General features: G+C 46.1%; 18 non-coding genes and 9 pseudogenes across 18 annotated transcripts; all 27 read right to left on the bottom strand.

The window, feature by feature from the left end:
• Positions 1 to 317: 317 nt before the first annotated feature.
• Positions 318 to 459, bottom strand: LOC135003275 (U1 spliceosomal RNA; annotated as a pseudogene).
• A 152-nt stretch (positions 460 to 611) lies between these two features.
• On the bottom strand, positions 612 to 775 carry LOC135003246 (U1 spliceosomal RNA). The gene has a single exon (XR_010204297.1). It is a non-coding gene; the product is annotated as a U1 spliceosomal RNA (small nuclear RNA).
• A 692-nt stretch (positions 776 to 1,467) lies between these two features.
• Positions 1,468 to 1,609, bottom strand: LOC135003282 (U1 spliceosomal RNA; annotated as a pseudogene).
• A 152-nt stretch (positions 1,610 to 1,761) lies between these two features.
• On the bottom strand, positions 1,762 to 1,925 carry LOC135003247 (U1 spliceosomal RNA). The gene has a single exon (XR_010204298.1). It is a non-coding gene; the product is annotated as a U1 spliceosomal RNA (small nuclear RNA).
• A 692-nt stretch (positions 1,926 to 2,617) lies between these two features.
• On the bottom strand, positions 2,618 to 2,759 carry LOC135003279 (U1 spliceosomal RNA; annotated as a pseudogene).
• A 152-nt stretch (positions 2,760 to 2,911) lies between these two features.
• Positions 2,912 to 3,075, bottom strand: LOC135003248 (U1 spliceosomal RNA). The gene has a single exon (XR_010204299.1). It is a non-coding gene; the product is annotated as a U1 spliceosomal RNA (small nuclear RNA).
• A 692-nt stretch (positions 3,076 to 3,767) lies between these two features.
• On the bottom strand, positions 3,768 to 3,909 carry LOC135003283 (U1 spliceosomal RNA; annotated as a pseudogene).
• A 152-nt stretch (positions 3,910 to 4,061) lies between these two features.
• LOC135003249 (U1 spliceosomal RNA) lies at positions 4,062 to 4,225 on the bottom strand. The gene has a single exon (XR_010204300.1). It is a non-coding gene; the product is annotated as a U1 spliceosomal RNA (small nuclear RNA).
• A 691-nt stretch (positions 4,226 to 4,916) lies between these two features.
• On the bottom strand, positions 4,917 to 5,058 carry LOC135003276 (U1 spliceosomal RNA; annotated as a pseudogene).
• Positions 5,059 to 5,210: 152 nt separating this feature from the next.
• Positions 5,211 to 5,374, bottom strand: LOC135003250 (U1 spliceosomal RNA). Its single transcript, XR_010204301.1, has one exon. It is a non-coding gene; the product is annotated as a U1 spliceosomal RNA (small nuclear RNA).
• An 8,382-nt stretch (positions 5,375 to 13,756) lies between these two features.
• LOC135003287 (U1 spliceosomal RNA) lies at positions 13,757 to 13,919 on the bottom strand. The gene has a single exon (XR_010204322.1). It is a non-coding gene; the product is annotated as a U1 spliceosomal RNA (small nuclear RNA).
• Positions 13,920 to 14,071: 152 nt separating this feature from the next.
• LOC135003263 (U1 spliceosomal RNA) lies at positions 14,072 to 14,235 on the bottom strand. The gene has a single exon (XR_010204312.1). It is a non-coding gene; the product is annotated as a U1 spliceosomal RNA (small nuclear RNA).
• Positions 14,236 to 14,909: 674 nt separating this feature from the next.
• Positions 14,910 to 15,072, bottom strand: LOC135003268 (U1 spliceosomal RNA). Its single transcript, XR_010204317.1, has one exon. It is a non-coding gene; the product is annotated as a U1 spliceosomal RNA (small nuclear RNA).
• Positions 15,073 to 15,224: 152 nt separating this feature from the next.
• LOC135003252 (U1 spliceosomal RNA) lies at positions 15,225 to 15,388 on the bottom strand. The gene has a single exon (XR_010204303.1). It is a non-coding gene; the product is annotated as a U1 spliceosomal RNA (small nuclear RNA).
• Positions 15,389 to 16,089: 701 nt separating this feature from the next.
• On the bottom strand, positions 16,090 to 16,225 carry LOC135003269 (U1 spliceosomal RNA; annotated as a pseudogene).
• A 142-nt stretch (positions 16,226 to 16,367) lies between these two features.
• On the bottom strand, positions 16,368 to 16,531 carry LOC135003260 (U1 spliceosomal RNA). Its single transcript, XR_010204309.1, has one exon. It is a non-coding gene; the product is annotated as a U1 spliceosomal RNA (small nuclear RNA).
• A 674-nt stretch (positions 16,532 to 17,205) lies between these two features.
• LOC135003267 (U1 spliceosomal RNA) lies at positions 17,206 to 17,368 on the bottom strand. Its single transcript, XR_010204316.1, has one exon. It is a non-coding gene; the product is annotated as a U1 spliceosomal RNA (small nuclear RNA).
• Positions 17,369 to 17,520: 152 nt separating this feature from the next.
• On the bottom strand, positions 17,521 to 17,684 carry LOC135003262 (U1 spliceosomal RNA). Its single transcript, XR_010204311.1, has one exon. It is a non-coding gene; the product is annotated as a U1 spliceosomal RNA (small nuclear RNA).
• Positions 17,685 to 18,358: 674 nt separating this feature from the next.
• Positions 18,359 to 18,521, bottom strand: LOC135003266 (U1 spliceosomal RNA). The gene has a single exon (XR_010204315.1). It is a non-coding gene; the product is annotated as a U1 spliceosomal RNA (small nuclear RNA).
• Positions 18,522 to 18,673: 152 nt separating this feature from the next.
• LOC135003255 (U1 spliceosomal RNA) lies at positions 18,674 to 18,837 on the bottom strand. The gene has a single exon (XR_010204306.1). It is a non-coding gene; the product is annotated as a U1 spliceosomal RNA (small nuclear RNA).
• Positions 18,838 to 19,535: 698 nt separating this feature from the next.
• On the bottom strand, positions 19,536 to 19,671 carry LOC135003289 (U1 spliceosomal RNA; annotated as a pseudogene).
• A 151-nt stretch (positions 19,672 to 19,822) lies between these two features.
• LOC135003288 (U1 spliceosomal RNA) lies at positions 19,823 to 19,986 on the bottom strand. Its single transcript, XR_010204323.1, has one exon. It is a non-coding gene; the product is annotated as a U1 spliceosomal RNA (small nuclear RNA).
• Positions 19,987 to 23,225: 3,239 nt separating this feature from the next.
• On the bottom strand, positions 23,226 to 23,389 carry LOC135003241 (U1 spliceosomal RNA). Its single transcript, XR_010204292.1, has one exon. It is a non-coding gene; the product is annotated as a U1 spliceosomal RNA (small nuclear RNA).
• Positions 23,390 to 24,606: 1,217 nt separating this feature from the next.
• Positions 24,607 to 24,741, bottom strand: LOC135003292 (U1 spliceosomal RNA; annotated as a pseudogene).
• A 152-nt stretch (positions 24,742 to 24,893) lies between these two features.
• Positions 24,894 to 25,057, bottom strand: LOC135003259 (U1 spliceosomal RNA). The gene has a single exon (XR_010204308.1). It is a non-coding gene; the product is annotated as a U1 spliceosomal RNA (small nuclear RNA).
• A 695-nt stretch (positions 25,058 to 25,752) lies between these two features.
• On the bottom strand, positions 25,753 to 25,894 carry LOC135003291 (U1 spliceosomal RNA; annotated as a pseudogene).
• Positions 25,895 to 26,046: 152 nt separating this feature from the next.
• LOC135003256 (U1 spliceosomal RNA) lies at positions 26,047 to 26,210 on the bottom strand. Its single transcript, XR_010204307.1, has one exon. It is a non-coding gene; the product is annotated as a U1 spliceosomal RNA (small nuclear RNA).
• Between the last annotated feature and the right edge of the window lie 259 nt (positions 26,211 to 26,469).

Consider the following 26,469-nt stretch of genomic DNA (forward strand, 5'->3'; position numbering starts at 1 on the left):
ACCTCCACCCTCCTTCGGTGTGGGGCTCATATTGGCTATGCCCCAGCCCCTGAAGCATTCAAGCTGATTTCTTGCAGCAGCTGGGCACTGTAACAGCTCCAGAACTGCTCTGTAAAGCAAGTAAAAGGGTGTGGGCCCTGCAGCACTACCTGTAGTTTGCATTGTGCGTTGGAAGGCACAAAGTAAGCAGACGGGAGAAGTCAGGATAGTGCACAAGGGTATAGAAGGGAGGGGCTCAAGAAAAAGTAGTGGAAACAGACAGCAAACTAGGCTGGAGAGCGACCTGAGACAAAGAGATCTGAATTATATGAGAGCCGACCAGGGGAAACACAAATTATGCAGTCAAGTTTCCCACATTTGGGGAAATCGCAGGGGCAGCACACCCAGAGTGCAATGGGTGAGCCTTGCCCTGGGAGAAGCATCTTCATGATCATAGTATCTCACCTGGCAGGTAAGTAGGAGTTGGGCTAGAGCTGGGGAGGGTCGCTGCTCGGGCACCCCCCTGTCAAGTGAAGGAGATCCAACTGAGGCAGCACAAGGGAACTCTCGAAAGAAGAACAAGGCTAGAGGAAGATCTGAGACAAAGAAATCTGACTTTTACCAGAGCTGACCAGAGGAAAGCACAAACACAGTCCCCCACTACCACAAATAATGCAGTTGAGTTTCCCACATTTGGGGAAATCACAGGGGTCAGCATACCCAGAATGCAATGAATGAACCTAACCCTGGGAGAACAATCTTCATGACCATGGTATCTCCTATGCAAAATAAGTATGATTTGGGATAGGGCTGGGGAGGGCCGCTGCTCAGGCACATCTCTGTCAAGTAAAAGAGATTCAACTGAGGCAGCACAAGGGAACTCTCATCTGGGGACAACAACTGCAGGGAGAACACATATTTTCAGATGAACATGGGAGGGCAGAAGGCTGCCTAAAACTGAAGCACCCCCAAACAACAAACCAAATGCAACTACTAGTGCAAGCATTCCTGGGGGAAGGCCTGCAGCAGATGGATTTGCATATGGTGATGTCATCCAAGCAGTGGGTCAAAGTTGGCTTCAACCCTCGTCTGCATATGAAAAGAAAAAAGGGGTGTGCAGGGCATGGCGGCCTTTTGCGGCGCTTGGATGACCCCTAGTTCGCATTAAACACCTCCACCCTCCTTCGGTGTGGGGCTCATGTTGGCTATGCCCCAGCCCCTGAAGCATTCAAGCTGATTTCTTGCAGCAGCTGGGCACTGTAACAGCTCCAGAGCTGCTCTGTAAAGCAAGTAAAAGGGTGTGGGCCCTGCAGCACTACCTGTAGTTTGCATTGTGCGTTGGAAGGCACAAAGTAAGCAGACGGGAGAAGTCAGGATAGTGCACAAGGGTATAGAAGGGAGGGGCTCAAGAAAAAAGAAGTGGAAACAGACAGCAAACTAGGCTGGAGAGAGACCTGAGACAAAGAGATCTGAATTATATGAGAGCCGACCAGGGGAAACACAAATTATGCAGTCAAGTTTCCCACATTTGGGGAAATCGCAGGGGCAGCACACCCAGAGTGCAATGGGTGAGCCTTGCCCCGGGAGAAGCATCTTCATGATCATAGTATCTCACCTGGCAGGTAAGTAGGAGTTGGGCTAGAGCTGGGGAGGGTCGCTGCTCGGGCACCCCCCTGTCAAGTGAAGGAGATCCAACTGAGGCAGCACAAGGGAACTCTCGAAAGAAGAACAAGGCTAGAGGAAGATCTGAGACAAAGAAATCTGACTTTTACCAGAGCTGACCAGAGGAAAGCACAAACACAGTCCCCCACTACCACAAATAATGCAGTTGAGTTTCCCACATTTGGGGAAATCACAGGGGTCAGCATACCCAGAATGCAATGAATGAACCTAACCCTGGGAGAACAATCTTCATGACCATGGTATCTCCTATGCAAAATAAGTATGATTTGGGATAGGGCTGGGGAGGGCCGCTGCTCAGGCACATCTCTGTCAAGTAAAGGAGATTCAACTGAGGCAGCACAAGGGAACTCTCATCTGGGGACAACAACTGCAGGGAGAACACATATTTTCAGATGAACATGGGAGGGCAGAAGGCTGCCTAATACTGAAGCACCCCCAAACAACAAACCAAATGCAACAACTAGTGCAAGCATTCCTGGGGGAAGGCCTGCAGCAGATGGATTTGAATATGGTGATGTCCTCCAAGCAGTGGGTCAAAGTTGGCTTCAACCCTCGTCTGCATATGAAAAGAATAAAGGGGTGTGCAGGGCATGGCGGCCTTTTGCGGCGCTTGGATGACCCCTAGTTCGCATTAAACACCTCCACCCTCCTTCGGTGTGGGGCTCATGTTGGCTATGCCCCAGCCCCTGAAGCATTCAAGCTGATTTCTTGCAGCAGCTGGGCACTGTAACAGCTCCAGAACTGCTCTGTAAAGCAAGTAAAAGGGTGTGGGCCCTGCAGCACTACCTGTAGTTTGCATTGTGCGTTGGAAGGCACAAAGTAAGCAGACGGGAGAAGTCAGGATAGTGCACAAGGGTATAGAAGGGAGGGGCTCAAGAAAAAAGAAGTGGAAACAGACAGCAAACTAGGCTGGAGAGAGACCTGAGACAAAGAGATCTGAATTATATGAGAGCCAACCAGGGGAAACACAAATTATGCAGTCAAGTTTCCCACATTTGGGGAAATCGCAGGGGCAGCACACCCAGAGTGCAATGGGTGAGCCTTGCCCTGGGAGAAGCATCTTCATGATCATAGTATCTCACCTGGCAGGTAAGTAGGAGTTGGGCTAGAGCTGGGGAGGGTCGCTGCTCGGGCACCCCCCTGTCAAGTGAAGGAGATCCAACTGAGGCAGCACAAGGGAACTCTCGAAAGAAGAACAAGGCTAGAGGAAGATCTGAGACAAAGAAATCTGACTTTTACCAGAGCTGACCAGAGGAAAGCACAAACACAGTCCCCCACTACCACAAATAATGCAGTTGAGTTTCCCACATTTGGGGAAATCACAGGGGTCAGCATACCCAGAATGCAATGAATGAACCTAACCCTGGGAGAACAATCTTCATGACCATGGTATCTCCTATGCAAAATAAGTATGATTTGGGATAGGGCTGGGGAGGGCCGCTGCTCAGGCACATCTCTGTCAAGTAAAAGAGATTCAACTGAGGCAGCACAAGGGAACTCTCATCTGGGGACAACAACTGCAGGGAGAACACATATTTTCAGATGAACATGGGAGGGCAGAAGGCTGCCTAAAACTGAAGCACCCCCAAACAACAAACCAAATGCAACTACTAGTGCAAGCATTCCTGGGGGAAGGCCTGCAGCAGATGGATTTGCATATGGTGATGTCATCCAAGCAGTGGGTCAAAGTTGGCTTCAACCCTCGTCTGCATATGAAAAGAAAAAAGGGGTGTGCAGGGCATGGCGGCCTTTTGCGGCGCTTGGATGACCCCTAGTTCGCATTAAACACCTCCACCCTCCTTCGGTGTGGGGCTCATGTTGGCTATGCCCCAGCCCCTGAAGCATTCAAGCTGATTTCTTGCAGCAGCTGGGCACTGTAACAGCTCCAGAGCTGCTCTGTAAAGCAAGTAAAAGGGTGTGGGCCCTGCAGCACTACCTGTAGTTTGCATTGTGCGTTGGAAGGCACAAAGTAAGCAGACGGGAGAAGTCAGGATAGTGCACAAGGGTATAGAAGGGAGGGGCTCAAGAAAAAAGAAGTGGAAACAGACAGCAAACTAGGCTGGAGAGAGACCTGAGACAAAGAGATCTGAATTATATGAGAGCCGACCAGGGGAAACACAAATTATGCAGTCAAGTTTCCCACATTTGGGGAAATCGCAGGGGCAGCACACCCAGAGTGCAATGGGTGAGCCTTGCCCCGGGAGAAGCATCTTCATGATCATAGTATCTCACCTGGCAGGTAAGTAGGAGTTGGGCTAGAGCTGGGGAGGGTCGCTGCTCGGGCACCCCCCTGTCAAGTGAAGGAGATCCAACTGAGGCAGCACAAGGGAACTCTCGAAAGAAGAACAAGGCTAGAGGAAGATCTGAGACAAAGAAATCTGACTTTTACCAGAGCTGACCAGAGGAAAGCACAAACACAGTCCCCCACTACCACAAATAATGCAGTTGAGTTTCCCACATTTGGGGAAATCACAGGGGTCAGCATACCCAGAATGCAATGAATGAACCTAACCCTGGGAGAACAATCTTCATGACCATGGTATCTCCTATGCAAAATAAGTATGATTTGGGATAGGGCTGGGGAGGGCCGCTGCTCAGGCACATCTCTGTCAAGTAAAGGAGATTCAACTGAGGCAGCACAAGGGAACTCTCATCTGGGGACAACAACTGCAGGGAGAACACATATTTTCAGATGAACATGGGAGGGCAGAAGGCTGCCTAATACTGAAGCACCCCCAAACAACAAACCAAATGCAACAACTAGTGCAAGCATTCCTGGGGGAAGGCCTGCAGCAGATGGATTTGAATATGGTGATGTCATCCAAGCAGTGGGTCAAAGTTGGCTTCAACCCTCGTCTGCATATGAAAAGAATAAAGGGGTGTGCAGGGCATGGCGGCCTTTTGCGGCGCTTGGATGACCCCTAGTTCGCATTAAACACCTCCACCCTCCTTCGGTGTGGGGCTCATGTTGGCTATGCCCCAGCCCCTGGAGCATTCAAGCTGATTTCTTGCAGCAGCTGGGCACTGTAACAGCTCCAGAGCTGCTCTGTAAAGCAAGTAAAAGGGTGTGGGCCCTGCAGCACTACCTGTAGTTTGCATTGTGCGTTGGAAGGCACAAAGTAAGCAGACGGGAGAAGTCAGGATAGTGCACAAGGGTATAGAAGGGAGGGGCTCAAGAAAAAGTAGTGGAAACAGACAGCAAACTAGGCTGGAGAGCGACCTGAGACAAAGAGATCTGAATTATATGAGAGCCGACCAGGGGAAACACAAATTATGCAGTCAAGTTTCCCACATTTGGGGAAATCGCAGGGGCAGCACACCCAGAGTGCAATGGGTGAGCCTTGCCCTGGGAGAAGCATCTTCATGATCATAGTATCTCACCTGGCAGGTAAGTAGGAGTTGGGCTAGAGCTGGGGAGGGTCGCTGCTCGGGCACCCCCCTGTCAAGTGAAGGAGATCCAACTGAGGCAGCACAAGGGAACTCTCGAAAGAAGAACAAGGCTAGAGGAAGATCTGAGACAAAGAAATCTGACTTTTACCAGAGCTGACCAGAGGAAAGCACAAACACAGTCCCCCACTACCACAAATAATGCAGTTGAGTTTCCCACATTTGGGGAAATCACAGGGGTCAGCATACCCAGAATGCAATGAATGAACCTAACCCTGGGAGAACAATCTTCATGACCATGGTATCTCCTATGCAAAATAAGTATGATTTGGGATAGGGCTGGGGAGGGCCGCTGCTCAGGCACATCTCTCTTTTGCAAAGAGCTAGGCATTGGAAAATTCAGGGCTATAACGTGCAGATGAAGAACTAACAGTAGGATTTAAAATTTTCATTCTAGTATCTTTCGTTTGGGAGAAAAATGCAAAGGTACAATACAGCTTTTCCTTGCCGATATCTCTCTTTTGCAAAGAGATAGGCATTGGAAAATTCAGGGCTATAACGTGTAGATGAAGCACTAACAGGAGGCTTTAAAATTTTCATTCTATTGTCTTTCGTTTGGGAGAAAAATGCAAAGGTACAATACAGTTTTTCCTTGCCGATATCTCTCTTTTGCAAAGAGATAGGCATTGGAAAATTCAGGGCTATAACGTGTAGATGAAGCACTAATAGGAGGCTTTAAAATTTTCATTCTAGTGTCCTTCGTTTGGGAGAAAAATGCAAAGGTACAATACAGCTTTTCCTTGCTGATATCTCTCTTTTGCAAAGAGATAGGCATTGGAAAATTCAGGGCTATAACGTGTAGATGAAGCACTAACAGTAGGCTTTAAAATGTTCATTCTAGTGTCTTTCGTTTGGGAGAAAAATGCAAAGGTACAATACAGCTTTTCCTTGCCGATATCTCTCTTTTGCAAAGAGATAGGCATTGGAAAATTCAGGGCTATAACGTGTAGATGAAGCACTAACAGGAGGCTTTAAATTTTTCATTCTAGTGTCCTTCGTTTGGGAGAAAAATGCAAAGGTACAATACAGCTTTTCCTTGCCGATATCTCTCTTTTGCAAAGAGATAGGCATTGGAAAATTCAGGGCTATAACGTGTAGATGAAGCACTAACAGTAGGCTTTAAAATTTTCATTCTAGTGTCTTTCGTTTGGGAGAAAAATGCAAAGGTACAATACAGCTTTTCCTTGCCGATATCTCTCTTTTGCAAAGAGATAGGCATTGGAAAATTCAGGGCTATAACGTGTAGATGAAGCACTAACAGTAGGCTTTAACATTTTCATTCTAGTGTCTTTCGTTTGGGAGAAAAATGCAAAGGTACAATACAGCTTTTCCTTGCCGATATCTCTCTTTTGCAAAGAGCTAGGCATTGGAAAATTCAGGGCTATAACGTGTAGATGAAGCACTAACAGTAGGCTTTAACATTTTCATTCTAGTGTCTTTCGTTTGGGAGAAAAATGCAAAGGTACAATACAGCTTTTCCTTGCCGATATCTCTCTTTTGCAAAGAGATAGGCATTGGAAATTTCAGGGCTATAACGTGTAGATGAAGCACTAACAGGAGGCTTTAAAATTTTCATTCTAGTGTCTTTCGTTTGGGAGAAAAATGCAAAAGTACAATGCAGCTTTTCCTTGCCGATATCTCTCTTTTGCAAAGAGATAGGCATTGGAAAATGCAGGGCTATAACGTGTAGATGAAGCACTATCAGGAGGCTTTAAAATTTTCATTCTAGTGTCTTTCGTTTGGGAGAAAAATGCAAAAGTACATTACACTTTTCCTTGCCGATATCTGTCTTTTGCAAAGAGATAGGCATTGGAAAATTCAGGGCTATAACGTGTAGATGAAGCACTAATAGGAGGCTTTAAAATTTTCATTCTAGTGTCCTTCGTTTGGGAGAAAAATGCAAAGGTACAATACAGCTTTTCCTTGCCGATATCTCTCTTTTGCAAAGAGATAGGCATTGAAAAATTCAGGGCTATAACGTGTAGATGAAGCACTAACAGGAGGCTTTAAAAGTTTCATTCTAGTGTCTTTCGTTTGGGAGAAAAATGCAAAGGTACAATACAGCTTTTCCTTGCCGATATCTCTCTTTTGCAAAGAGCTAGGCATTGGAAAATTCAGGGTTATAACGTGTAGATGAAGCACTAACAGGAGGCTTTAAAATTTTCATTCTAGTGTCTTTCGTTTGGGAGAAAAATGCAAAGGTACAATACAGCATTTCCTTGCCGATATCTCTCTTTTGCAAAGAGATAGGCATTGGAAAATTCAGGGCTATAACGTGTAGATGAAGCACTAACAGGAGGCTTTAAAATTTTCATTCTAGTGTCTTTCGTTTGGGAGAAAAATGCAAAAGTACAATGCAGCTTTTCCTTGCCGATATCTCTCTTTTGCAAAGAGATAGGCATTGGAAAATGCAGGGCTATAACGTGTAGATGAAGCACTAACAGGAGGCTTTAAAATTTTCATTCTAGTGTCTTTCGTTTGGGAGAAAAATGCAAAGGTACAATACAGCATTTCCTTGCCGATATCTCTCTTTTGCAAAGAGATAGGCATTGGAAAATGCAGGGCTATTACGTGTAGATGAAGCACTAACAGGAGGCTTTAAAATTTTCATTCTAGTGTCTTTCGTTTGGGAGAAAAATGCAAAAGTACAATGCAGCTTTTCCTTGCCGATATCTCTCTTTTGCAAAGAGATAGGCATTGGAAAATGCAGGGCTATAACGTGTAGATGAAGCACTAACAGGAGGCTTTAAAATTTTCATTCTAGTGTCTTTCGTTTGGGAGAAAAATGCAAAGGTACAATACAGCATTTCCTTGCCGATATCTCTCTTTTGCAAAGAGATAGGCATTGGAAAATTCAGGGCTATAACGTGTAGATGAAGCACTAACAGGAGGCTTTAAAATTTTCATTCTAGTGTCCTTCGTTTGGGAGAAAAATGCAAAGGTACAATACAGCTTTTCCTTGCCGATATCTCTCTTTTGCAAAGAGATAGGCATTGGAAAATTCAGGGCTATAACGTGTAGATGAAGCAGTAACAGGAGGCTTTAAAATTTTCATTCTAGTGTCTTTCGTTTGGGAGAAAAATGCAAAAGTACAATACACTTTTCCTTGCCGATATCTCTCTTTTGCAAAGAGATAGGCATTGGAAAATTCAGGGCTATAACGTGTAGATGAAGCACTAATAGGAGGCTTTAAAATTTTCATTCTAGTGTCCTTCGTTTGGGAGAAAAATGCAAAGGTACAATACAGCTTTTCCTTGCCGATATCTCTCTTTTGCAAAGAGATAGGCATTGGAAAATTCAGGGCTATAACGTGTAGATGAAGCACTAACAGGAGGCTTTAAAATTTTCATTCTAGTGTCTTTCGTTTGGGAGAAAAATGCAAAGGTACAATACAGTTTTTCCTTGCCGATATCTCTCTTTTGCAAAGAGATAGGCATTGGAAAATTCAGGGCTATAACGTGTAGATGAAGCACTAATAGGAGGCTTTAAAATTTTCATTCTAGTGTCCTTCGTTTGGGAGAAAAATGCAAAGGTACAATACAGCTTTTCCTTGCCGATATCTCTCTTTTGCAAAGAGCTAGGCATTGGAAAATTCAGGGCTATAACGTGTAGATGAAGCACTAACAGGAGGCTTTAAAATTTTCATTCTAGTGTCTTTCGTTTGGGAGAAAAATGCAAAGGTACAATACAGCTTTTCCTTGCCGATATCTCTCTTTTGCAAAGAGCTAGGCATTGGAAAATTCAGGGCTATAACGTGTAGATGAAGCACTAACAGTAGGCTTTAACATTTTCATTCTAGTGTCTTTCGTTTGGGAGAAAAATGCAAAGGTACAATACAGCTTTTCCTTGCCGATATCTCTCTTTTGCAAAGAGATAGGCATTGGAAATTTCAGGGCTATAACGTGTAGATGAAGCACTAACAGGAGGCTTTAAAATTTTCATTCTAGTGTCTTTCGTTTGGGAGAAAAATGCAAATGTACAATGCAGCTTTTCCTTGCCGATATCTCTCTTTTGCAAAGAGATAGGCATTGGAAAATGCAGGGCTATAACGTGTAGATGAAGCACTAACAGGAGGCTTTAAAATTTTCATTCTAGTGTCTTTCGTTTGGGAGAAAAATGCAAAAGTACAATGCAGCTTTTCCTTGCCGATATCTCTCTTTTGCAAAGAGATAGGCATTGGAAAATGCAGGGCTATAACGTGTAGATGAAGCACTAACAGGAGGCTTTAAAATTTTCATTCTAGTGTCTTTCGTTTGGGAGAAAAATGCAAAGGTACAATACAGCATTTCCTTGCCGATATCTCTCTTTTGCAAAGAGATAGGCATTGGAAAATTCAGGGCTATTACGTGTAGATGAAGCACTAACAGGAGGCTTTAAAATTTTCATTCTAGTGTCTTTCGTTTGGGAGAAAAATGCAAAAGTACAATGCAGCTTTTCCTTGCCGATATCTCTCTTTTGCAAAGAGATAGGCATTGGAAAATGCAGGGCTATAACGTGTAGATGAAGCACTAACAGAAGGCTTTAAAATTTTCATTCTAGTGTCTTTCGTTTGGGAGAAAAATGCAAAGGTACAATACAGCATTTCCTTGCCGATATCTCTCTTTTGCAAAGAGATAGGCATTGGAAAATTCAGGGCTATAACGTGTAGATGAAGCACTAACAGGAGGCTTTAAAATTTTCATTCTAGTGTCTTTCGTTTGGGAGAAAAATGCAAAGGTACAATACAGTTTTTCCTTGCCGATATCTCTCTTTTGCAAAGAGATAGGCATTGGAAAATTCAGGGCTATAACGTGTAGATGAAGCACTAACAGGAGGCTTTAAAATTTTCATTCTAGTGTCCTTCGTTTGGGAGAAAAATGCAAAGGTACAATACAGCTTTTCCTTGCCAATATCTCTCTTTTGCAAAGAGCTAGGCATTGGAAAATTCAGGGCTATACCGTGTAGATGAAGCACTAACAGGAGGCTTTTAAATCTTCATTCTAGTGTCCATCGTTTGGGAGAAAAATGCAAAGGTACAATACAGCTTTTCCTTGCCGATATCTCTCTTTTGCAAAGAGATAGGCATTGGAAAATTCAGGGCTATAACGTGTAGATGAAGCACTAACAGGAGGCTTTAAAATTTTCATTCTAGTGTCTTTCGTTTGGGAGAAAAATGCAAAAGTACAATGCAGCTTTTCCTTGCCGATATCTCTCTTTTGCAAAGAGATAGGCATTGGAAAATGCAGGGCTATAACGTGTAGATGAAGCACTAACAGGAGGCTTTAAAATTTTCATTCTAGTGTCTTTCGTTTGGGAGAAAAATGCAAAAGTACAATGCAGCTTTTCCTTGCCGATATCTCTCTTTTGCAAAGAGATAGGCATTGGAAAATGCAGGGCTATAACGTGTAGATGAAGCACTAACAGGAGGCTTTAAAATTTTCATTCTAGTGTCTTTCGTTTGGGAGAAAAATGCAAAGGTACAATACAGCATTTCCTTGCCGATATCTCTCTTTTGCAAAGAGATAGGCATTGGAAAATTCAGGGCTATTACGTGTAGATGAAGCACTAACAGGAGGCTTTAAAATTTTCATTCTAGTGTCTTTCGTTTGGGAGAAAAATGCAAAAGTACAATGCAGCTTTTCCTTGCCAATATCTCTCTTTTGCAAAGAGCTAGGCATTGGAAAATTCAGGGCTATACCGTGTAGATGAAGCACTAACAGGAGGCTTTTAAATCTTCATTCTAGTGTCCATCGTTTGGGAGAAAAATGCAAAGGTACAATACAGCTTTTCCTTGCCGATATCTCTCTTTTGCAAAGAGATAGGCATTGGAAAATTCAGGGCTATAACGTGTAGATGAAGCACTAACAGGAGGCTTTAAAATTTTCATTCTAGTGTCTTTCGTTTGGGAGAAAAATGCAAAGGTACAATACAGTTTTTCCTTGCCGATATCTCTCTTTTGCAAAGAGATAGGCATTGGAAAATTCAGGGCTATAACGTGTAGATGAAGCACTAATAGGAGGCTTTAAAATTTTCATTCTATTGTCCTTCGTTTGGGAGAAAAATGCAAAGGTACAATACAGCTTTTCCTTGCCGATATCTCTCTTTTGCAAAGAGATAGGCATTGGAAAATTCAGGGCTATAACGTGTAGATGAAGCACTAACAGGAGGCTTTAAAATTTTCATTCTAGTGTCTTTCGTTTGGGAGAAAAATGCAAAGGTACAATACAGCTTTTCCTTGCCGATATCTCTCTTTTGCAAAGAGCTAGGCATTGGAAAATTCAGGGCTATAACGTGTAGATGAAGCACTAACAGTAGGCTTTAACATTTTCATTCTAGTGTCTTTCGTTTGGGAGAAAAATGCAAAGGCACAATACAGCTTTTCCTTGCCGATATCTCTCTTTTGCAAAGAGATAGGCATTGGAAAATTCAGGGCTAAAACGTGTAGATGAAGCACTAACAGGAGGCTTTAAAATTTTCATTCTAGTGTCTTTCGTTTGGGAGAAAAATGCAAAAGTACAATGCAGCTTTTCCTTGCCGATATCTCTCTTTTGCAAAGAGATAGGCATTGGAAAATGCAGGGCTATAACGTGTAGATGAAGCACTAACAGGAGGCTTTAAAATTTTCATTCTAGTGTCTTTCGTTTGGGAGAAAAATGCAAAAGTACAATGCAGCTTTTCCTTGCCGATATCTCTCTTTTGCAAAGAGATAGGCATTGGAAAATGCAGGGCTATAACGTGTAGATGAAGCACTAACAGGAGGCTTTAAAATTTTCATTCTAGTGTCTTTCGTTTGGGAGAAAAATGCAAAGGTACAATACAGCATTTCCTTGCCGATATCTCTCTTTTGCAAAGAGATAGGCATTGGAAAATTCAGGGCTATTACGTGTAGATGAAGCACTAACAGGAGGCTTTAAAATTTTCATTCTAGTGTCTTTCGTTTGGGAGAAAAATGCAAAAGTACAATGCAGCTTTTCCTTGCCGATATCTCTCTTTTGCAAAGAGATAGGCATTGGAAAATGCAGGGCTATAACGTGTAGATGAAGCACTAACAGAAGGCTTTAAAATTTTCATTCTAGTGTCTTTCGTTTGGGAGAAAAATGCAAAGGTACAATACAGCATTTCCTTGCCGATATCTCTCTTTTGCAAAGAGATAGGCATTGGAAAATTCAGGGCTATAACGTGTAGATGAAGCACTAACAGGAGGCTTTAAAATTTTCATTCTAGTGTCTTTCGTTTGGGAGAAAAATGCAAAGGTACAATACAGTTTTTCCTTGCCGATATCTCTCTTTTGCAAAGAGATAGGCATTGGAAAATTCAGGGCTATAACGTGTAGATGAAGCACTAACAGGAGGCTTTAAAATTTTCATTCTAGTGTCCTTCGTTTGGGAGAAAAATGCAAAGGTACAATACAGCTTTTCCTTGCCAATATCTCTCTTTTGCAAAGAGCTAGGCATTGGAAAATTCAGGGATATACCGTGTAGATGAAGCACTAACAGGAGGCTTTTAAATCTTCATTCTAGTGTCTTTCGTTTGGGAGAAAAATGCAAAGGTACAATACAGTTTTTCCTTGCCGATATCTCTCTTTTGCAAAGAGATAGGCATTGGAAAATTCAGGGCTATAACGTGTAGATGAAGCACTAATAGGAGGCTTTAAAATTTTCATTCTATTGTCCTTCGTTTGGGAGAAAAATGCAAAGGTACAATACAGCTTTTCCTTGCCGATATCTCTCTTTTGCAAAGAGCTAGGCATTGGAAAATTCAGGGCTATAACGTGTAGATGAAGCACTAACAGTAGGCTTTAACATTTTCATTCTAGTGTCTTTCGTTTGGGAGAAAAATGCAAAGGCACAATACAGCTTTTCCTTGCCGATATCTCTCTTTTGCAAAGAGATAGGCATTGGAAAATTCAGGGCTATAACGTGTAGATGAAGCACTAACAGGAGGCTTTAAAATTTTCATTCTAGTGTCTTTCGTTTGGGAGAAAAATGCAAAAGTACAATGCAGCTTTTCCTTGCCGATATCTCTCTTTTGCAAAGAGATAGGCATTGGAAAATGCAGGGCTATAACGTGTAGATGAAGCACTAACAGGAGGCTTTAAAATTTTCATTCTAGTGTCTTTCGTTTGGGAGAAAAATGCAAAAGTACAATACACTTTTCCTTGCCGATATCTCTCTTTTGCAAAGAGATAGGCATTGGAAAATTCAGGGCTATAACGTGTAGATGAAGCACTAACAGGAGGCTTTAAAATTTTAATTCTAGTGTCCTTCGTTTGGGAGAAAAATGCAAAGGTACAATACAGCTTTTCCTTGCCAATATCTCTCTTTTGCAAAGAGCTAGGCATTGGAAAATTCAGGGCTATACCGTGTAGATGAAGCACTAACAGGAGGCTTTTAAATTTTCATTCTATGCCCCAGCCCCTGAAGCATTCAAGCTGATTTCTTGCAGCAGCTGGGCACTGTAACAGCTCCAGAGCTGCTCTGTAAGGCAAGTAAAAGGGTGTGGGCCCTGCAGCACTACCTGTAGTTTGCATTGTGCATTGGAAGGCACAAAGTAAGCAGACGGGAGGAGAAGTCAGGATAGTGCACAAGGGTATAGAAGGGAGCGGCTGAAGAAAAGAGAAGTGGAAACAGACAGCAAACTAGGCTGGAGAGAGACCTGAGACAAAGAGATCTGAATTATACGAGAGCCGACCAGGGGAAACACAAATAATGCAGTCAAGTTTCCCACATTTGGGGAAATCGCAGGAGCAGCACACCCAGAGTACAATGGGTGAGCCTTGCCCTGGGAGAAGCACCTTCATGATCATAGTATCTCACCTGGCAGGTAAGTAGGAGTTGGGCTAGAGCTGGGGAGGGTCGCTGCTCGGGTACCCCCCTGTAAAGTGAAGGAGATCCAACTGAGGCAGCACAAGGGAACTCTCGAAAGAAGAACAAGGCTAAAGGAAAATCTGAGACAAAGAAATCTGACTTTTACCAGAGCTGACCAGAGAAAAGCACAAACACAGTCTCCCACTACCACAAATAATGCAGTCAAGTTTCCCACATTTGGGGAAATCACAGGGGTCAGCATACCCAAAATGCAATGAATGAACCTCACCCTGGGAGAAAAATCTTCATGACCATGGTATCTCCTATGCAAAATAAGTATGATTTGGAATAGGGCTGGGGAGGGCCGCTGCTCATGCACATCTCTGTCAAGTAAAGGAGATTCAACTGAGGCAGCAAAAGGGAACTCTCATCTGGGGACAACAACTGCAGGGAGAACATATATTTTCAGATGAACATGGGAGGGCAGAAGGCTGCCTAATACTGAAGCACCCCCAAACAACAAACCAAATGCAACAACTAGTGCAAGCATTCCTGGGGGAAGGCCTGCCGCAGATGGATTTGCATATGGTGATGTCATCCAAGCAGTGGGTCAAAGTTGGCTTCAACCCTCGTCTGCATATGAAAAGAGAAAAGGGGCGTGCAGGGCATGGTGGCCTTTTGCGGCGCTTGGCTGACCCCTAGTTTGCATTAAACACCTCCACCCTCCTTTGGTGTGGGGCTCATGTTGGCTATGCCCCAGCCCCTGAAGCATTCAAGCTGATTTCTTGCAGCAGCTGGGCACTGTAACAGCTCCAGAGCTGCTCTGTAAGGCAAGTAAAAGGGTGTGGGCCCTGCAGCACTACCTGTAGTTCGCATTGTGCGTTGGAAGGCACAAAGTAAGCAGACAGGAGGAGAAGTCAGGATAGTGCGCAAGGGCATAGAAGGGAGCGGCTCAAGAAAAGAGAAGTGGAAACAGACAGCAAACTAGGCTGGAGAGAGACCTGAGACAAAGAGATCTGAATTATACGAGAGCCGACCAGGGGAAACACAAATTATGCAGTCAAGTTTCCCACATTTGGGGAAATCGCAGGAGCAGCACACCCAGAGTGCAATGGGTGAGCCTTGCCCTGGGAGAAGCACCTTCATGATCATAGTATCTCACCTGGCAGGTAAGTAGGAGTTGGGCTAGAGCTGGGGAGGGTCGCTGCTCGGGTACCCCCCTGTAAAGTGAAGGAGATCCAACTGAGGCAGCACAAGGGAACTCTCGAAAGAAGAACAAGGCAATAGGAAAATCTGAGACAAAGAAATCTGACTTTTACCAGAGCTGACCAGAGGAAAGCACAAACACAGTCCCCCACTACCACAAATAATGCAGTTGAGTTTCCCACATTTGGGGAAATCACAGGGGTCAGCATACCCAAAATGCAATGAATGAACCTCACCCTGGGAGAACAATCTTCATGACCATGGTATCTCCTATGCAAAATAAGTATGATTTGGAATAGGGCTGGGGAGGGCCGCTGCTCATGCACATCTCTGTCAAGTAAAGGAGATTCAACTGAGGCAGCACAAGGGAACTCTCATCTGGGGACAACAACTGCAGGGAGAACACATATTTTCAGATGAACATGGGAGGGCAGAAGGCTGCCTAATACTGAAGCACCCCCAAACAACAAACCAAATGCAACAACTAGTGCAAGCATTCCTGGGGGAAGTTCTGCAGAAGACGGATTTGCATACGGTGATGTCATCCAAGCAGTGGGTCAAAGTTGGCTTCAACCCTCATCTGCATATGAAAAGAGAAAAGGGGCGTGCAGGGCATGGCGGCCTTTTGCGGTGCTTGGATGACCCCTAGTTCGCATTAAACACCTCCACCCTCCTTTGGTGTGGGGCTCATGTTGGCCATGCCCCATCCCCTGAAGCATTCAAGCAGATTTCTTGCAGCAGCTGGGCACTGTAACAGCTCCAGAGCTGCTCTGTAAGGCAAGTAAAAGGGTGTGGGCCCTGCAGCACTACCTGTAGTTTGCATTGTGCATTGGAAGGCACAAAGTAAGCAGACGGGATGAGAAGTCAGGATAGTGCACAAGGGTATAGAAGGGAGCGGCTGAAGAAAAGAGAAGTGGAAACAGACAGCAAACTTGGCTGGAGAGAGACCTGAGACAAAGAGATCTGAATTATACGAGAGCCGACGAGGGGAAACACAAATTATGCAGTCAAGTTTCCCACATTTGGGGAAATCGCAGGGGCAGCACACCCAGAGTGCAATGGGTGAGCCTTGCCCTGGGAGAAGCACCTTCATGATCATAGTATCTCACCTGGCAGGTAAGTAGGAGTTGGGCTAGAGCTGGGGAGGGTCTCTGCTCGGGCACCCCCCTGTCAAGTGAAGGAGATCCAACTGAGGCAGCACAAGGGAACTCTCAAAAGAAGAACAAGGCTCTGAAACAAAGAAATCTGACTTTTACCAGAGCTGACCAGAGGAAAACACAAACACAGTCCCCCACTACCACAAATAAAGCAGTCGAGTTTCCCACATTTGGGGAAATCACAGGGGTCAGCATACCCAGAATGCAATGAATGAACCTCACCCTGGGAGAATAATCTTCATGACCATGGTATCTCCTATGCAAAATAAGTATGATTTGGGATAGAGCTGGGGAGGGCCGCTGCTCAGGCACATCTCTGTCAAGTAAAGGAGATTCAACTGAGGCAGCACAAGGGAACTCTCATCTGGGGACAACAACTGCAGGGAGAACACATATTTTCAGATGAACATGGGAGGGCAGAAGGCTGCCTAATACTGAAGCACCCCCAAACAACAAACCAAATGCAACAACTAGTGCAAGCATTCCTGGGGGAAGGCCTGCCGCAGATGGATTTGCATATGGTGATGTCATCCAAGCAGTGGGTCAAAGTTGGCTTCAACCCTCGTCTGCATATGAAAAGAGAAAAGGGGCATGCAGGGCATGGTGGCCTTTTGCGGCGCTTGGCTGACCCCTAGTTTGCATTAAACACCTCCACCCTCCTTCGGTGTGGGGCTCATGTTGGCTATGCCCCAGCCCCTGAAGCATTCAAGCTGATTTCTTGCAGCAGCTGGGCACTGTAACAGCTCCAGAGCTGCTCTGTAAGGCAAGTAAAAGGGTCTGGGCCCTGCAGCACTACCTGTAGATCGCATTGTGCGTTGGAAGGCACAAAGTAAGCAGACAGGAGGAGAAGTCAGGATAGTGCGCAAGGGCATAGAAGGGAGCGGCTCAAGAAAAGAGAAGTGGAAACAGACAGCAAACTAGGCTGGAGAGAGACCTGAGACAAAGAGATCTGAATTATACGAGAGCCGACCAGGGGAAACACAAATTATACAGTCAAGTTTCCCACATTTGGGGAAATCGCAGGAGCAGCACACCCAGAGTGCAATGGGTGAGCCTTGCCCTGGGAGAAGCACCTTCATGATCATAGTATCTCACCTGGCAGGTAAGTAGGAGTTGGGCTAGAGCTGGGGAGGGTCGCTGCTCGGGTACCCCCCTGTAAAGTGAAGGAGATCCAACTAAGGCAGCACAAGGGAACTCTCGAAAGAAGAACAAGGCTAGAGGAAAATCTGAGACAAAGAAATCTGACTTTTACCAGAGCTGACCAGAGGAAAGCACAAACACAGTCTCCCACTACCACAAATAATGCAGTCAAGTTTCCCACATTTGGGGAAATCACAGGGGTCAGCATACTCAAAATGCAATGAATGAACCTCACCCTGGGAGAAAAATCTTCATGACCATGGTATCTCCTATGCAAAATAAGTATGATTTGGAATAGGGCTGGGGAGGGCCGCTGCTCATGCACATCTCTGTCAAGTAAAGGAGATTCAACTGAGGCAGCACAAGGGAACTCTCATCTTGGGACAACAACTGCAGGGAGAACATATATTTTCAGATGAACATGGGAGGGCAGAAGACTGCCTAATACTGAAGCACCCCCAAACAACAAACCAAATGCAACAACTAGTGCAAGCATTCCTGGGGGAAGGCCTGCCGCAGATGGATTTGCATATGGTGATGTCATCCAAGCAGTGGGTCAAAGTTGGCTTCAACCCTCATCTGCATATGAAAAGAGAAAAGGGGCGTGCAGGGCATGGCGGCCTTTTGCGGTGCTTGGATGACCCCTAGTTCGCATTAAACACCTCCACCCTCCTTTGGTGTGGGGCTCATGTTGGCCATGCCCCATCCCCTGAAGCATTCAAGCTGATTTCTTGCAGCAGCTGGGCACTGTAACAGCTCCAGAGCTGCTCTGTAAGGCAAGTAAAAGGGTGTTGGCCCTGCAGCACTACCTGTAGTTTGCATTGTGCATTGGAAGGCACAAAGTAAGCAGACGGGAGGAGAAGTCAGGATAGTGCACAAGGGTATAGAAGGGAGCGGCTGAAGAAAAGAGAAGTGGAAACAGACAGCAAACTAGGCTGGAGAGAGACCTGAGACAAAGAGATCTGAATTATACGAGAGCCGACCAAGGGAAACACAAATTATGCAGTCAAGTTTCCCACATTTGGGGAAATTGCAGGGGCAGCACACCCAGAGTGCAATGGGTGAGCCTTGCCCTGGGAGAAGCACCTTCATGATCATAGTATCTCACCTGGCAGGTAAGTAGGAGTTGGGCTAGAGCTGGGGAGGGTCGCTGTTCGGGCACCCCCCTGTCAAGTGAAAGAGATCCAACTGAGGCAGCACAAGGGAACTCTCGAAAGAAGAACAAGGCTAGAGGAAGAGCTGAGACAAAGAAATCTGACTTTTTCCAGAGCTGGCCAGAGGAAAGCACAAACACAGTCCCCCACTACCACAAATAATGCAGTCGAGTTTCCCACATTTGGGGAAATCACAGGGGTCAGCATACCCAGAATGCAATGAATGAACCTCACCCTGGGAGAACAATCTTCATGACCATGGTATCGCCTATGCAAAATAAGTATGATTTGGGATAGGGCTGGGGAGGGCCGCTGCTCAGGCACATCTCTGTCAAGTAAAGGAGATTCAACTGAGGCAGCACAAGGGAACTCTCATCTGGGGACAACAACTGCAGGGAGAACACATATTTTCAGATGAACATGTGAGGGCAGAAGGCTGCCTAATACTGAAGCACCCCCAAACAACAAACCAAATGCAACAACTAGTGCAAGCATTCCTGGGGGAAGGCCTGCAGCAGATGGATTTGCATATGGTGATGTCATCCAAGCAGTGGGTCAAAGTTGGCTTCAACCCTCGTCTGCATATGAAAACAGAAAAGGGGCGTGCAGGGCATGGCGGCCTTTTGCAGCGCTTGGATGACCCCTAGTTTGCATTACACACCTCCTCCCTCCTTCGGTGTGGGGCTCATGTTGGCTATGCCCCAGCCCCTGAAGCATTCAAGCTGATTTCTTGCAGCAGCTGGGCACTGTAACTGCTCCAGAGCTACTCTGTAAGGCAAGTAAAAGGGTGTGGGCCCTGCAGCACTACCTGTAGTTCGCATTGTGCGTTGGAAGGCACGAAGTAAGCAGACGGGAGAAGTCAGGATAGTGCGCAAGGGCATAGAAGGGAGCGGCTCAAGAAAAGAGAAGTGGAAACAGACAGCAAACTAGGCTGGAGAGAGACCTGAGACAAAGAGATCTGAATTATACGAGAGCCGACGAGGGGAAACACAAATTATGCAGTCAAGTTTCCCACATTTGGGGAAATCGCAGGAGCAGCACACCCAGAGTGCAATGGTTGAGCCTTGCCCTGGGAGAAGCACCTTCATGATCATAGTATCTCACCAGGCAGGTAAGTAGGAGTTGGGCTAGAGCTGGGGAGGGTCGCTGCTCGGGTTCCCCCTGTGAAGTGAAGGAGATCCAACTGAAGCAGCACAAGGGAACTCTCGAAAGAAGAACAAGGCTAGAGGAAGATCTGAGACAAAGAAATCTGACTTTTACCAGAGCTGACCAGAGGAAAGCACAAACACAGTCCCCCACTACCACAAATAATGCAGTCGAGTTTCCCACATTTGGGAAAATCACAGGGGTCAGCATACCCAGAATGCAATGAATGAACCTCACCCTGGGAGAACAATCTTCATGACCATGGTATCTCCTATGCAAAATAAGTATGATTTGGGATAGGGCTGGTGAGGGCCGCTGCTCAGGCACATCTCTGTCAAGTAAAGGAGATTCAACTGAGGCAGCACAAGGGAACTCTCATCTGGGGACAACAACTGCAGGGAGACCACATCTTTTCAGATGAACATGGGAGGGCGGAAGGCTGCCTAATACTGAAGCACCATCAAATATCAAACCATGGCCCTCATTCCGAGTTGATCGCTCGCAAGGCGATTTTAGCAGAGTTACACACGCTAAGCCGCCGCCTACTGGGAGTGAATCTTAGCTTCTTCAAATTGCGACCGATGTATTCGCAATATTGCGATTACAAACTACTTAGCAGTTTCAGAGTAGCTTCAGACTTACTCGGCATCTGCGATCAGTTCAGTGCTTGTCGTTCCTGGTTTGACGTCACAAACACTCCCAGAGTTCGCCCAGACACTCCCCCGTTTCTCCGGCCACTCCTGCGTTTTTCCGGAAACTGTAGCGTTTTTTCCCACACGCCCATAAAACGGCCTGTTTCCGCCCAGTAACACCCATTTCCTGTCAATCACATTACGATCGCCGGAGCGAAGAAAAAGCCGTGAGTAAAAATACTTTCTTCATTGTAAAATTACTTGGCGCAGTCGCAGTGCGAATATTGCGCATGCGTACTAAGCAGAATTTCACTGCGATGCGAAGAAATTTACAGAGCGAACGACTCGGAATGAGGGCCCATATGCAACAACTAGTACAAGCACTCCTGGGGGAAGGTCTGCAGCAGACGGATTTGCATACGGTGATGTTATCCAAGCAGTGGGCCAAAGTTGACTGGAACCCTCATCTGCATATGAAAAGAGAAAAGGGGCATGCAGGGCATGGCGGCCTTTTGCAGTGCTTGGATGACCCCTAGTTCGCATTAAACACCCCCACCCTCCTTTGGTGTGGGGCTCATGTTGGCCATGCCCCATCCCCTGATGCATTCAAGCTGATTTCTTGCAGCAGCTGGGCACTGTAACAGCTCCAGAGCTGTTCTGTAAGGCAAGTAAAAGGGTGTGGGCCCTGCAGCACCACCTGTTGTTCGCATTGTGCGTTGGAAGGCACAAATTAAGCAGACGGGAGGAGAAGTCAGGATAGTGCGCAAGGGCATTCTTTTCTCTTAGTCCGGGGGCAAGGCTTCAAAATGGGGTCTGCAATGGAGGAGACACATGGGGCGTGGTCACAGCAGCTTTTCTCTACAGTCTGCACCAGCAGGAGCCTACACCATTTTTTATGATCACGCTGAACTGCAGTGCGACTGCAATTACAGCATGGTCAAGAAGGGAGGCGTCATGCTGGGTGGCCATGCCCTGTCACTGTGCAGGAGCCAGCACCGCTCACACACTAGTCCCCGGGTGCAGCCCCCAACCCCCGGGACACCCGGAGCAACAAAATGTAGATTCAGGCCACCAGGCCACGTCCCTACCTATGAAACCATGCCTCCTTTTTACCATTGCGCTGTTTATCTGCGCGCACTGCATTACAATCTCCCTCGCCACCTCTCTGGGTGTCACCAGTGATAGTGACACCTCTGCCATGCTTGTAGCAGCTGGTCCTAAGATCTACGCCTCAAGCCCTGAGTGTTTGCCCTTGTGACTTGTTGATCATCATAGCGAAGCAGATGCTTACAGAAAACTGCAGGGGCTTAGATTGAAAATAAAAAAAATTGATGGGTATAAGGTAGAGAGGAGCGGGTTCGGTTCTCCGAGAACCGAATTCCCCACGAACTCCACGTGGTTTACACTGGTCCGAGGCAGGCTCGGTTGTTCCCGCCTGACTCGGAAAACCTGAACAAGGGAAAATGTCATCATCCCGCTGTCAGATTCTCGTGAGATTCGGATTCCATATAAAGAGCTGCGCGTTGCTGCCATTTTTACTCGTGCATTGAAGAGAGAGCGGAGAGGACGTGGCTATGTTCTCTCAGTGGAAATCTCAATATCAGTGCTCAGTATCAGTGGTTACTTATTGCTGCTCAGTAATACTAGTAGTGTGTCTCTCCTGCTCAGTGTCAGTTCTCAGTAGTATCCTCATCAGTGCTCAGTATCACTGCTCATTGTATTGTGCTGCATTGTGGTGCTCAGCATACTACAGTACATTACTAATAGTCCAGTGCTGCATCTTGCTGCTCAGTGTCAGTTCTAGTATCCTCATCAGTGCTCACTATCACTGCTCATTGCATTGTGGTGTTCTGTATACTACAGTAACATAGTAATATAGTATATATAGAGGAGCGGGTTCGGTTCTCCGAGAACCGAATTCCAGACGAACTCCACGTGGTTTACACTGGTCCGAGGCAGGCTCGGTTGTTCCCGCCTGACTCGGAAAACCTGAACAAGGGAAAATGTCATCATCCCGCTGTCGGATTCTCGCGAGATTCGGATTCCATATAAAGAGCTGCGCGTTGCCGCCATTTTTACTCGTGCATTGAAGAGAGAGCGGAGAGGACGTGGCTATGTTCTCTCAGTGGAAATCTCAATATCAGTGCTCAGTATCAGTGGTTACTTATTGCTGCTCAGTAATACTAGTAGTGTGTCTCTCCTGCTCAGTGTCAGTTCTCAGTAGTATCCTCATCAGTGCTCAGTATCACTGCTCATTGTCTTGTGCTGCATTGTGGTGCTCAGCATACTACAGTACATTACTAATAGTCCAGTGCTGCATCTTGCTGCTCAGTGTCAGTTCTAGTATCCTCATCAGTGCTCACTATCACTGCTCATTACATTGTGGTGTTCTGTATACTACAGTAACATAGTAATATAGTAACATATGGTAACATAGTTTTTGAGGTTGAATAGAGGCAAATTGCCCATCGTGTTCAACCTGTTTTAAGTTGTGATGATTCTACATACTTGCTGAATAATGTTTTATGACTAGTTAGCTACTATAACTCATGTTACCCCCGGATTAACCATGTTGATATTTTAAGTATTATAACCTTGGATAGCTTTTTTCATTCAGAAATGTATCCATTCCTTTTTTAAATCCAATTACAGAGTCCGCCATTACCACCTTCCCTGGCAGGGAATTCCACATCCTGATTGCTCTAACAGTGAAGATCATAGTATCTCACCTGGCAGGTAAGTAGGAGTTGGGCTAGAGCTGTGGAGGATTGCTGCTCGGGCACCCCCTGTCAAGTGAAGGAGATCCAACTGAGGCAGCACAAGGGAACTCTCGAAATAAGAACAAGGCTAGAGGAAGATCTGAGACAAAGAAATCTGACTTTTACCAGAGCTGACCAGAGGAAAGCACAAACACAGTCCCCCACTACCACAAATAATGCAGTCGAGTTTCCCACATTTGGGGAAATCACAGGGGTCAGCATACCCAGAGTGCAATGAATGAACCTCACCCTGGGAGAACAATCTTCATGACCATGGTATCTCCTATGCAAAATAAGTATGATTTGGGATAGGGCTGGGGAGGGCCGCTGCTCAGGCACATCTCTGTCAAGTAAAGGAGATTCAACTGAGGCAGCACAAGGGAACTCTCATCTGGGGACAACAACTGCAGGGAGAACACATATTTTCAGATGAACATGGGAGGGCAGAAGGCTGCCTAATACTGAAGCACCCCCAAACAACAAACCAAATGCAACTACTAGTGCAAGCATTCCTGGGGGAAGGCCTGCAGCAGACGGATTTGCAAATGGTGATGTCATCCAAGCAGTGGGTCAAAGTTGGCTTCAACCCTCGTCTGCATATGAAAATAAAAAAGGGGTGTGCAGGGCATGGCGGCCTTTTGCGGCGCTTGGATGACCCCTAGTTCGCATTAAACACCTCCACCCTCCTTCGGTGTGGGGCTCATGTTGGCTATGCCCCAGCCCCTGAAGCATTCAAGCTGATTTCTTGCAGCAGCTGGGCACTGTAACAGCTCCAGAGCTGCTCTGTAAAGCAAGTAAAAGGGTGTGGGCCCTGCAGCACTACCTGTAGTTTGCATTGTGCGTTGGAAGGCACAAAGTAAGCAGACGGGGAAGTCAGGATAGTGCACAAGGGCATAGAAGGGAGCGGCTCAAGAAAAGAGAAGTGGAAACAGACAGCAAACTAGGCTGGAGAGAGACCTGAGACAAAGAGATCTGAATTATGGCCCTCATTCCGAGTTGTTCGCTCGGTATTTTTCATCGCATCGCAATGAAAATCCGCTTAGTACGCATGCGCAATGTTCGCACTGCGACTGCGCCAAGTAACTTTGCTATGTAGAAAGTATTTTTACTCACGGCTTTTTCATCGCTCCGGCGAACGTAATGTGATTGACAGGAAATGGGTGTTACTGGGCGGAAACACGGCGTTTTATGGGCGTGTGGCTGAAAACGCTACCGTTTCCGGAAAAAACGCAGGAGTGGCTGGAGAAACGGTGGGAGTGCCTGGGCGAACGCTGGGTGTGTTTGTGACGTCAACCAGGAACGACAAGCACTGAACTGATCGCACAGGCAGAGTAAGTCTGGAGCTACTCTGAAACTGCTAAGTAGTTAGTAATCGCAATATTGCGAATACATCGGTCGCAATTTTAAGAAGCTAAGATTCACTCCCAGTAGGCGGCGGCTTAGAGTGTGTAACTCTGCTACATTCGCCTTGCGAGCGAACAACTCGGAATGAGGGCCTATACGAGAGCCGACCAGAGGAAACACAAATTATGTAATCAAGTGTCCCACATTTGGGGAAATCGTAGGAGCAGCACACCCAGAGTGCATTGGGTGAGCCTTGCCCTGGGAGAAGCACCTTCATGATCATAGTATCTCACCTGGCAGGTAAGTAGGAGTTGGGCTAGAGCTGGGGAGGGTCGCTGCTCGGGTACCCCCCTGTCAAGTGAAGGAGATCCAACTGAGGCAGCACAAGGAAACTCTCGAAAAAAGAACAAGGCTAGATGAAGATCTGAGACATAGAAATCTGACTTTTACCAGAGCTGACCAGAGGAAAGCACAAACACAGTCCCCCACTACAACAAATAATGCAGTCGAGTTTCCCACAGTTGGGGAAATCACAGGGGTCAGCATACCCAGAATGCAATGAATGAACCTCACCCTGGGAGAACAATCTTCATGATAATGGTATCTCCTATGCAAAATAAGTATGATTTGGGATAGGGCTGGGGAGGGCCGCTGCTCAGGCACATCTCTGTCAAGTAAAGGAGATTCAACTGAGGCAGCACAAGGGAACTCTCATCTGGGGACAACAACTGCAGGGAGAACACATATTTTCAGATGAAAATGGGAGAGCAGAAGGCTGCCTAATACTGAAGCACCCCCAAACAACAAACCAAATGCAACAACTAGTACAAGCATTCCTGGGAAAAGGTCTGCAGAAGACGGATTTGCATACGGTGATGTCATCCAAGCAGTGGGCCAAAGTTGGCTGGAACCCTCATCTGCATATGAAAAGAGAAAAGGGGTATGCAGGGCATGGCGGCCTTTTGCGGTGCTTGGATGACCCTTAGTTTGCATTAAACACCTCCACCCTCCGTCGGTGTGGGGCTCATGTTGGCTATGCCCCAGCCCCTGAAGCATTCAAGCTGATTTCTTGCAGCAGCTGGGCACTGTAACAGCTCCAGAGCTGCTCTGTAAGGCAAGTAAAAGGGTGTGGGCGCTGCAGCACTACCTGTAGTTTGCATTGTGCATTGGAAGGCACAAAGTAAGCAGACAGGAGGAGATGTCAGGATAGTCCACAAGGGTATAGAAGGGAGGGGCTTAAGAAAAAAGAAGTGGAAACAGACAGCAAACTAGGCTGGAGAGAGACCTGAGACAAAGAGATCTGAATTATATGAGAGCCGACCAGGGGAAACACAAATTATGCAGTCAAGTTTCCCACATTTTGGGAAATCGCAGGGGCAGCACACCCAGAGTGCATTGGGTGAGCCTTGCCCTGGGAGAAGCACCTACATGATCATAGTATCTCACCTGGCAGGTAAGTAGGAGTTGGGCTAGAGCTGGGGAGGGTCGCTGCTCGGGCACCCCCCTGTCAAGTGAAGGAGATCCAACTGAGGCAGCACAAGGGAACTCTCGAAAGAAGAACAAGGCTAGAGGAAGATCTGAGACAAAGAAATCTGACTTTTACCAGAGCTGACCAGAGGAAAGCACAAACACAGTCCCCCACTACCACAAATAATGCAGTTGAGTTTCCCACATTTGGGGAAATCACAGGGGTCAGCATACCCAGAATGCAATGAATGAACCTAACCCTGGGAGAAAAATCTTCATGACCATGGTATCTCCTATGCAAAATAAGTATGATTTGGGATAGGGCTGGGGAGGGCCGCTGCTCAGGCACATCTCTGTCAAGTAAAGGAGATTCAACTGAGGCAGCACAAGGGAACTCTCATCTGGGGACAACAACTGCAGGGAGAACACATATTTTCAGATGAACATGTGAGGGCAGAAGGCTGCCTAATACTGAAGCACCCCCAAACAACAAACCAAATGCAACAACTAGTAAAAGCATTCCTGGGAGAAGGTCTGCAGAAGACGGATTTGCATACGGTGATGTCATC

The sequence above is a fragment of the Pseudophryne corroboree genome, unplaced genomic scaffold (assembly GCF_028390025.1).
Source record: "Pseudophryne corroboree isolate aPseCor3 unplaced genomic scaffold, aPseCor3.hap2 scaffold_1850, whole genome shotgun sequence".
NCBI lineage: Eukaryota > Metazoa > Chordata > Amphibia > Anura > Myobatrachidae > Pseudophryne > Pseudophryne corroboree.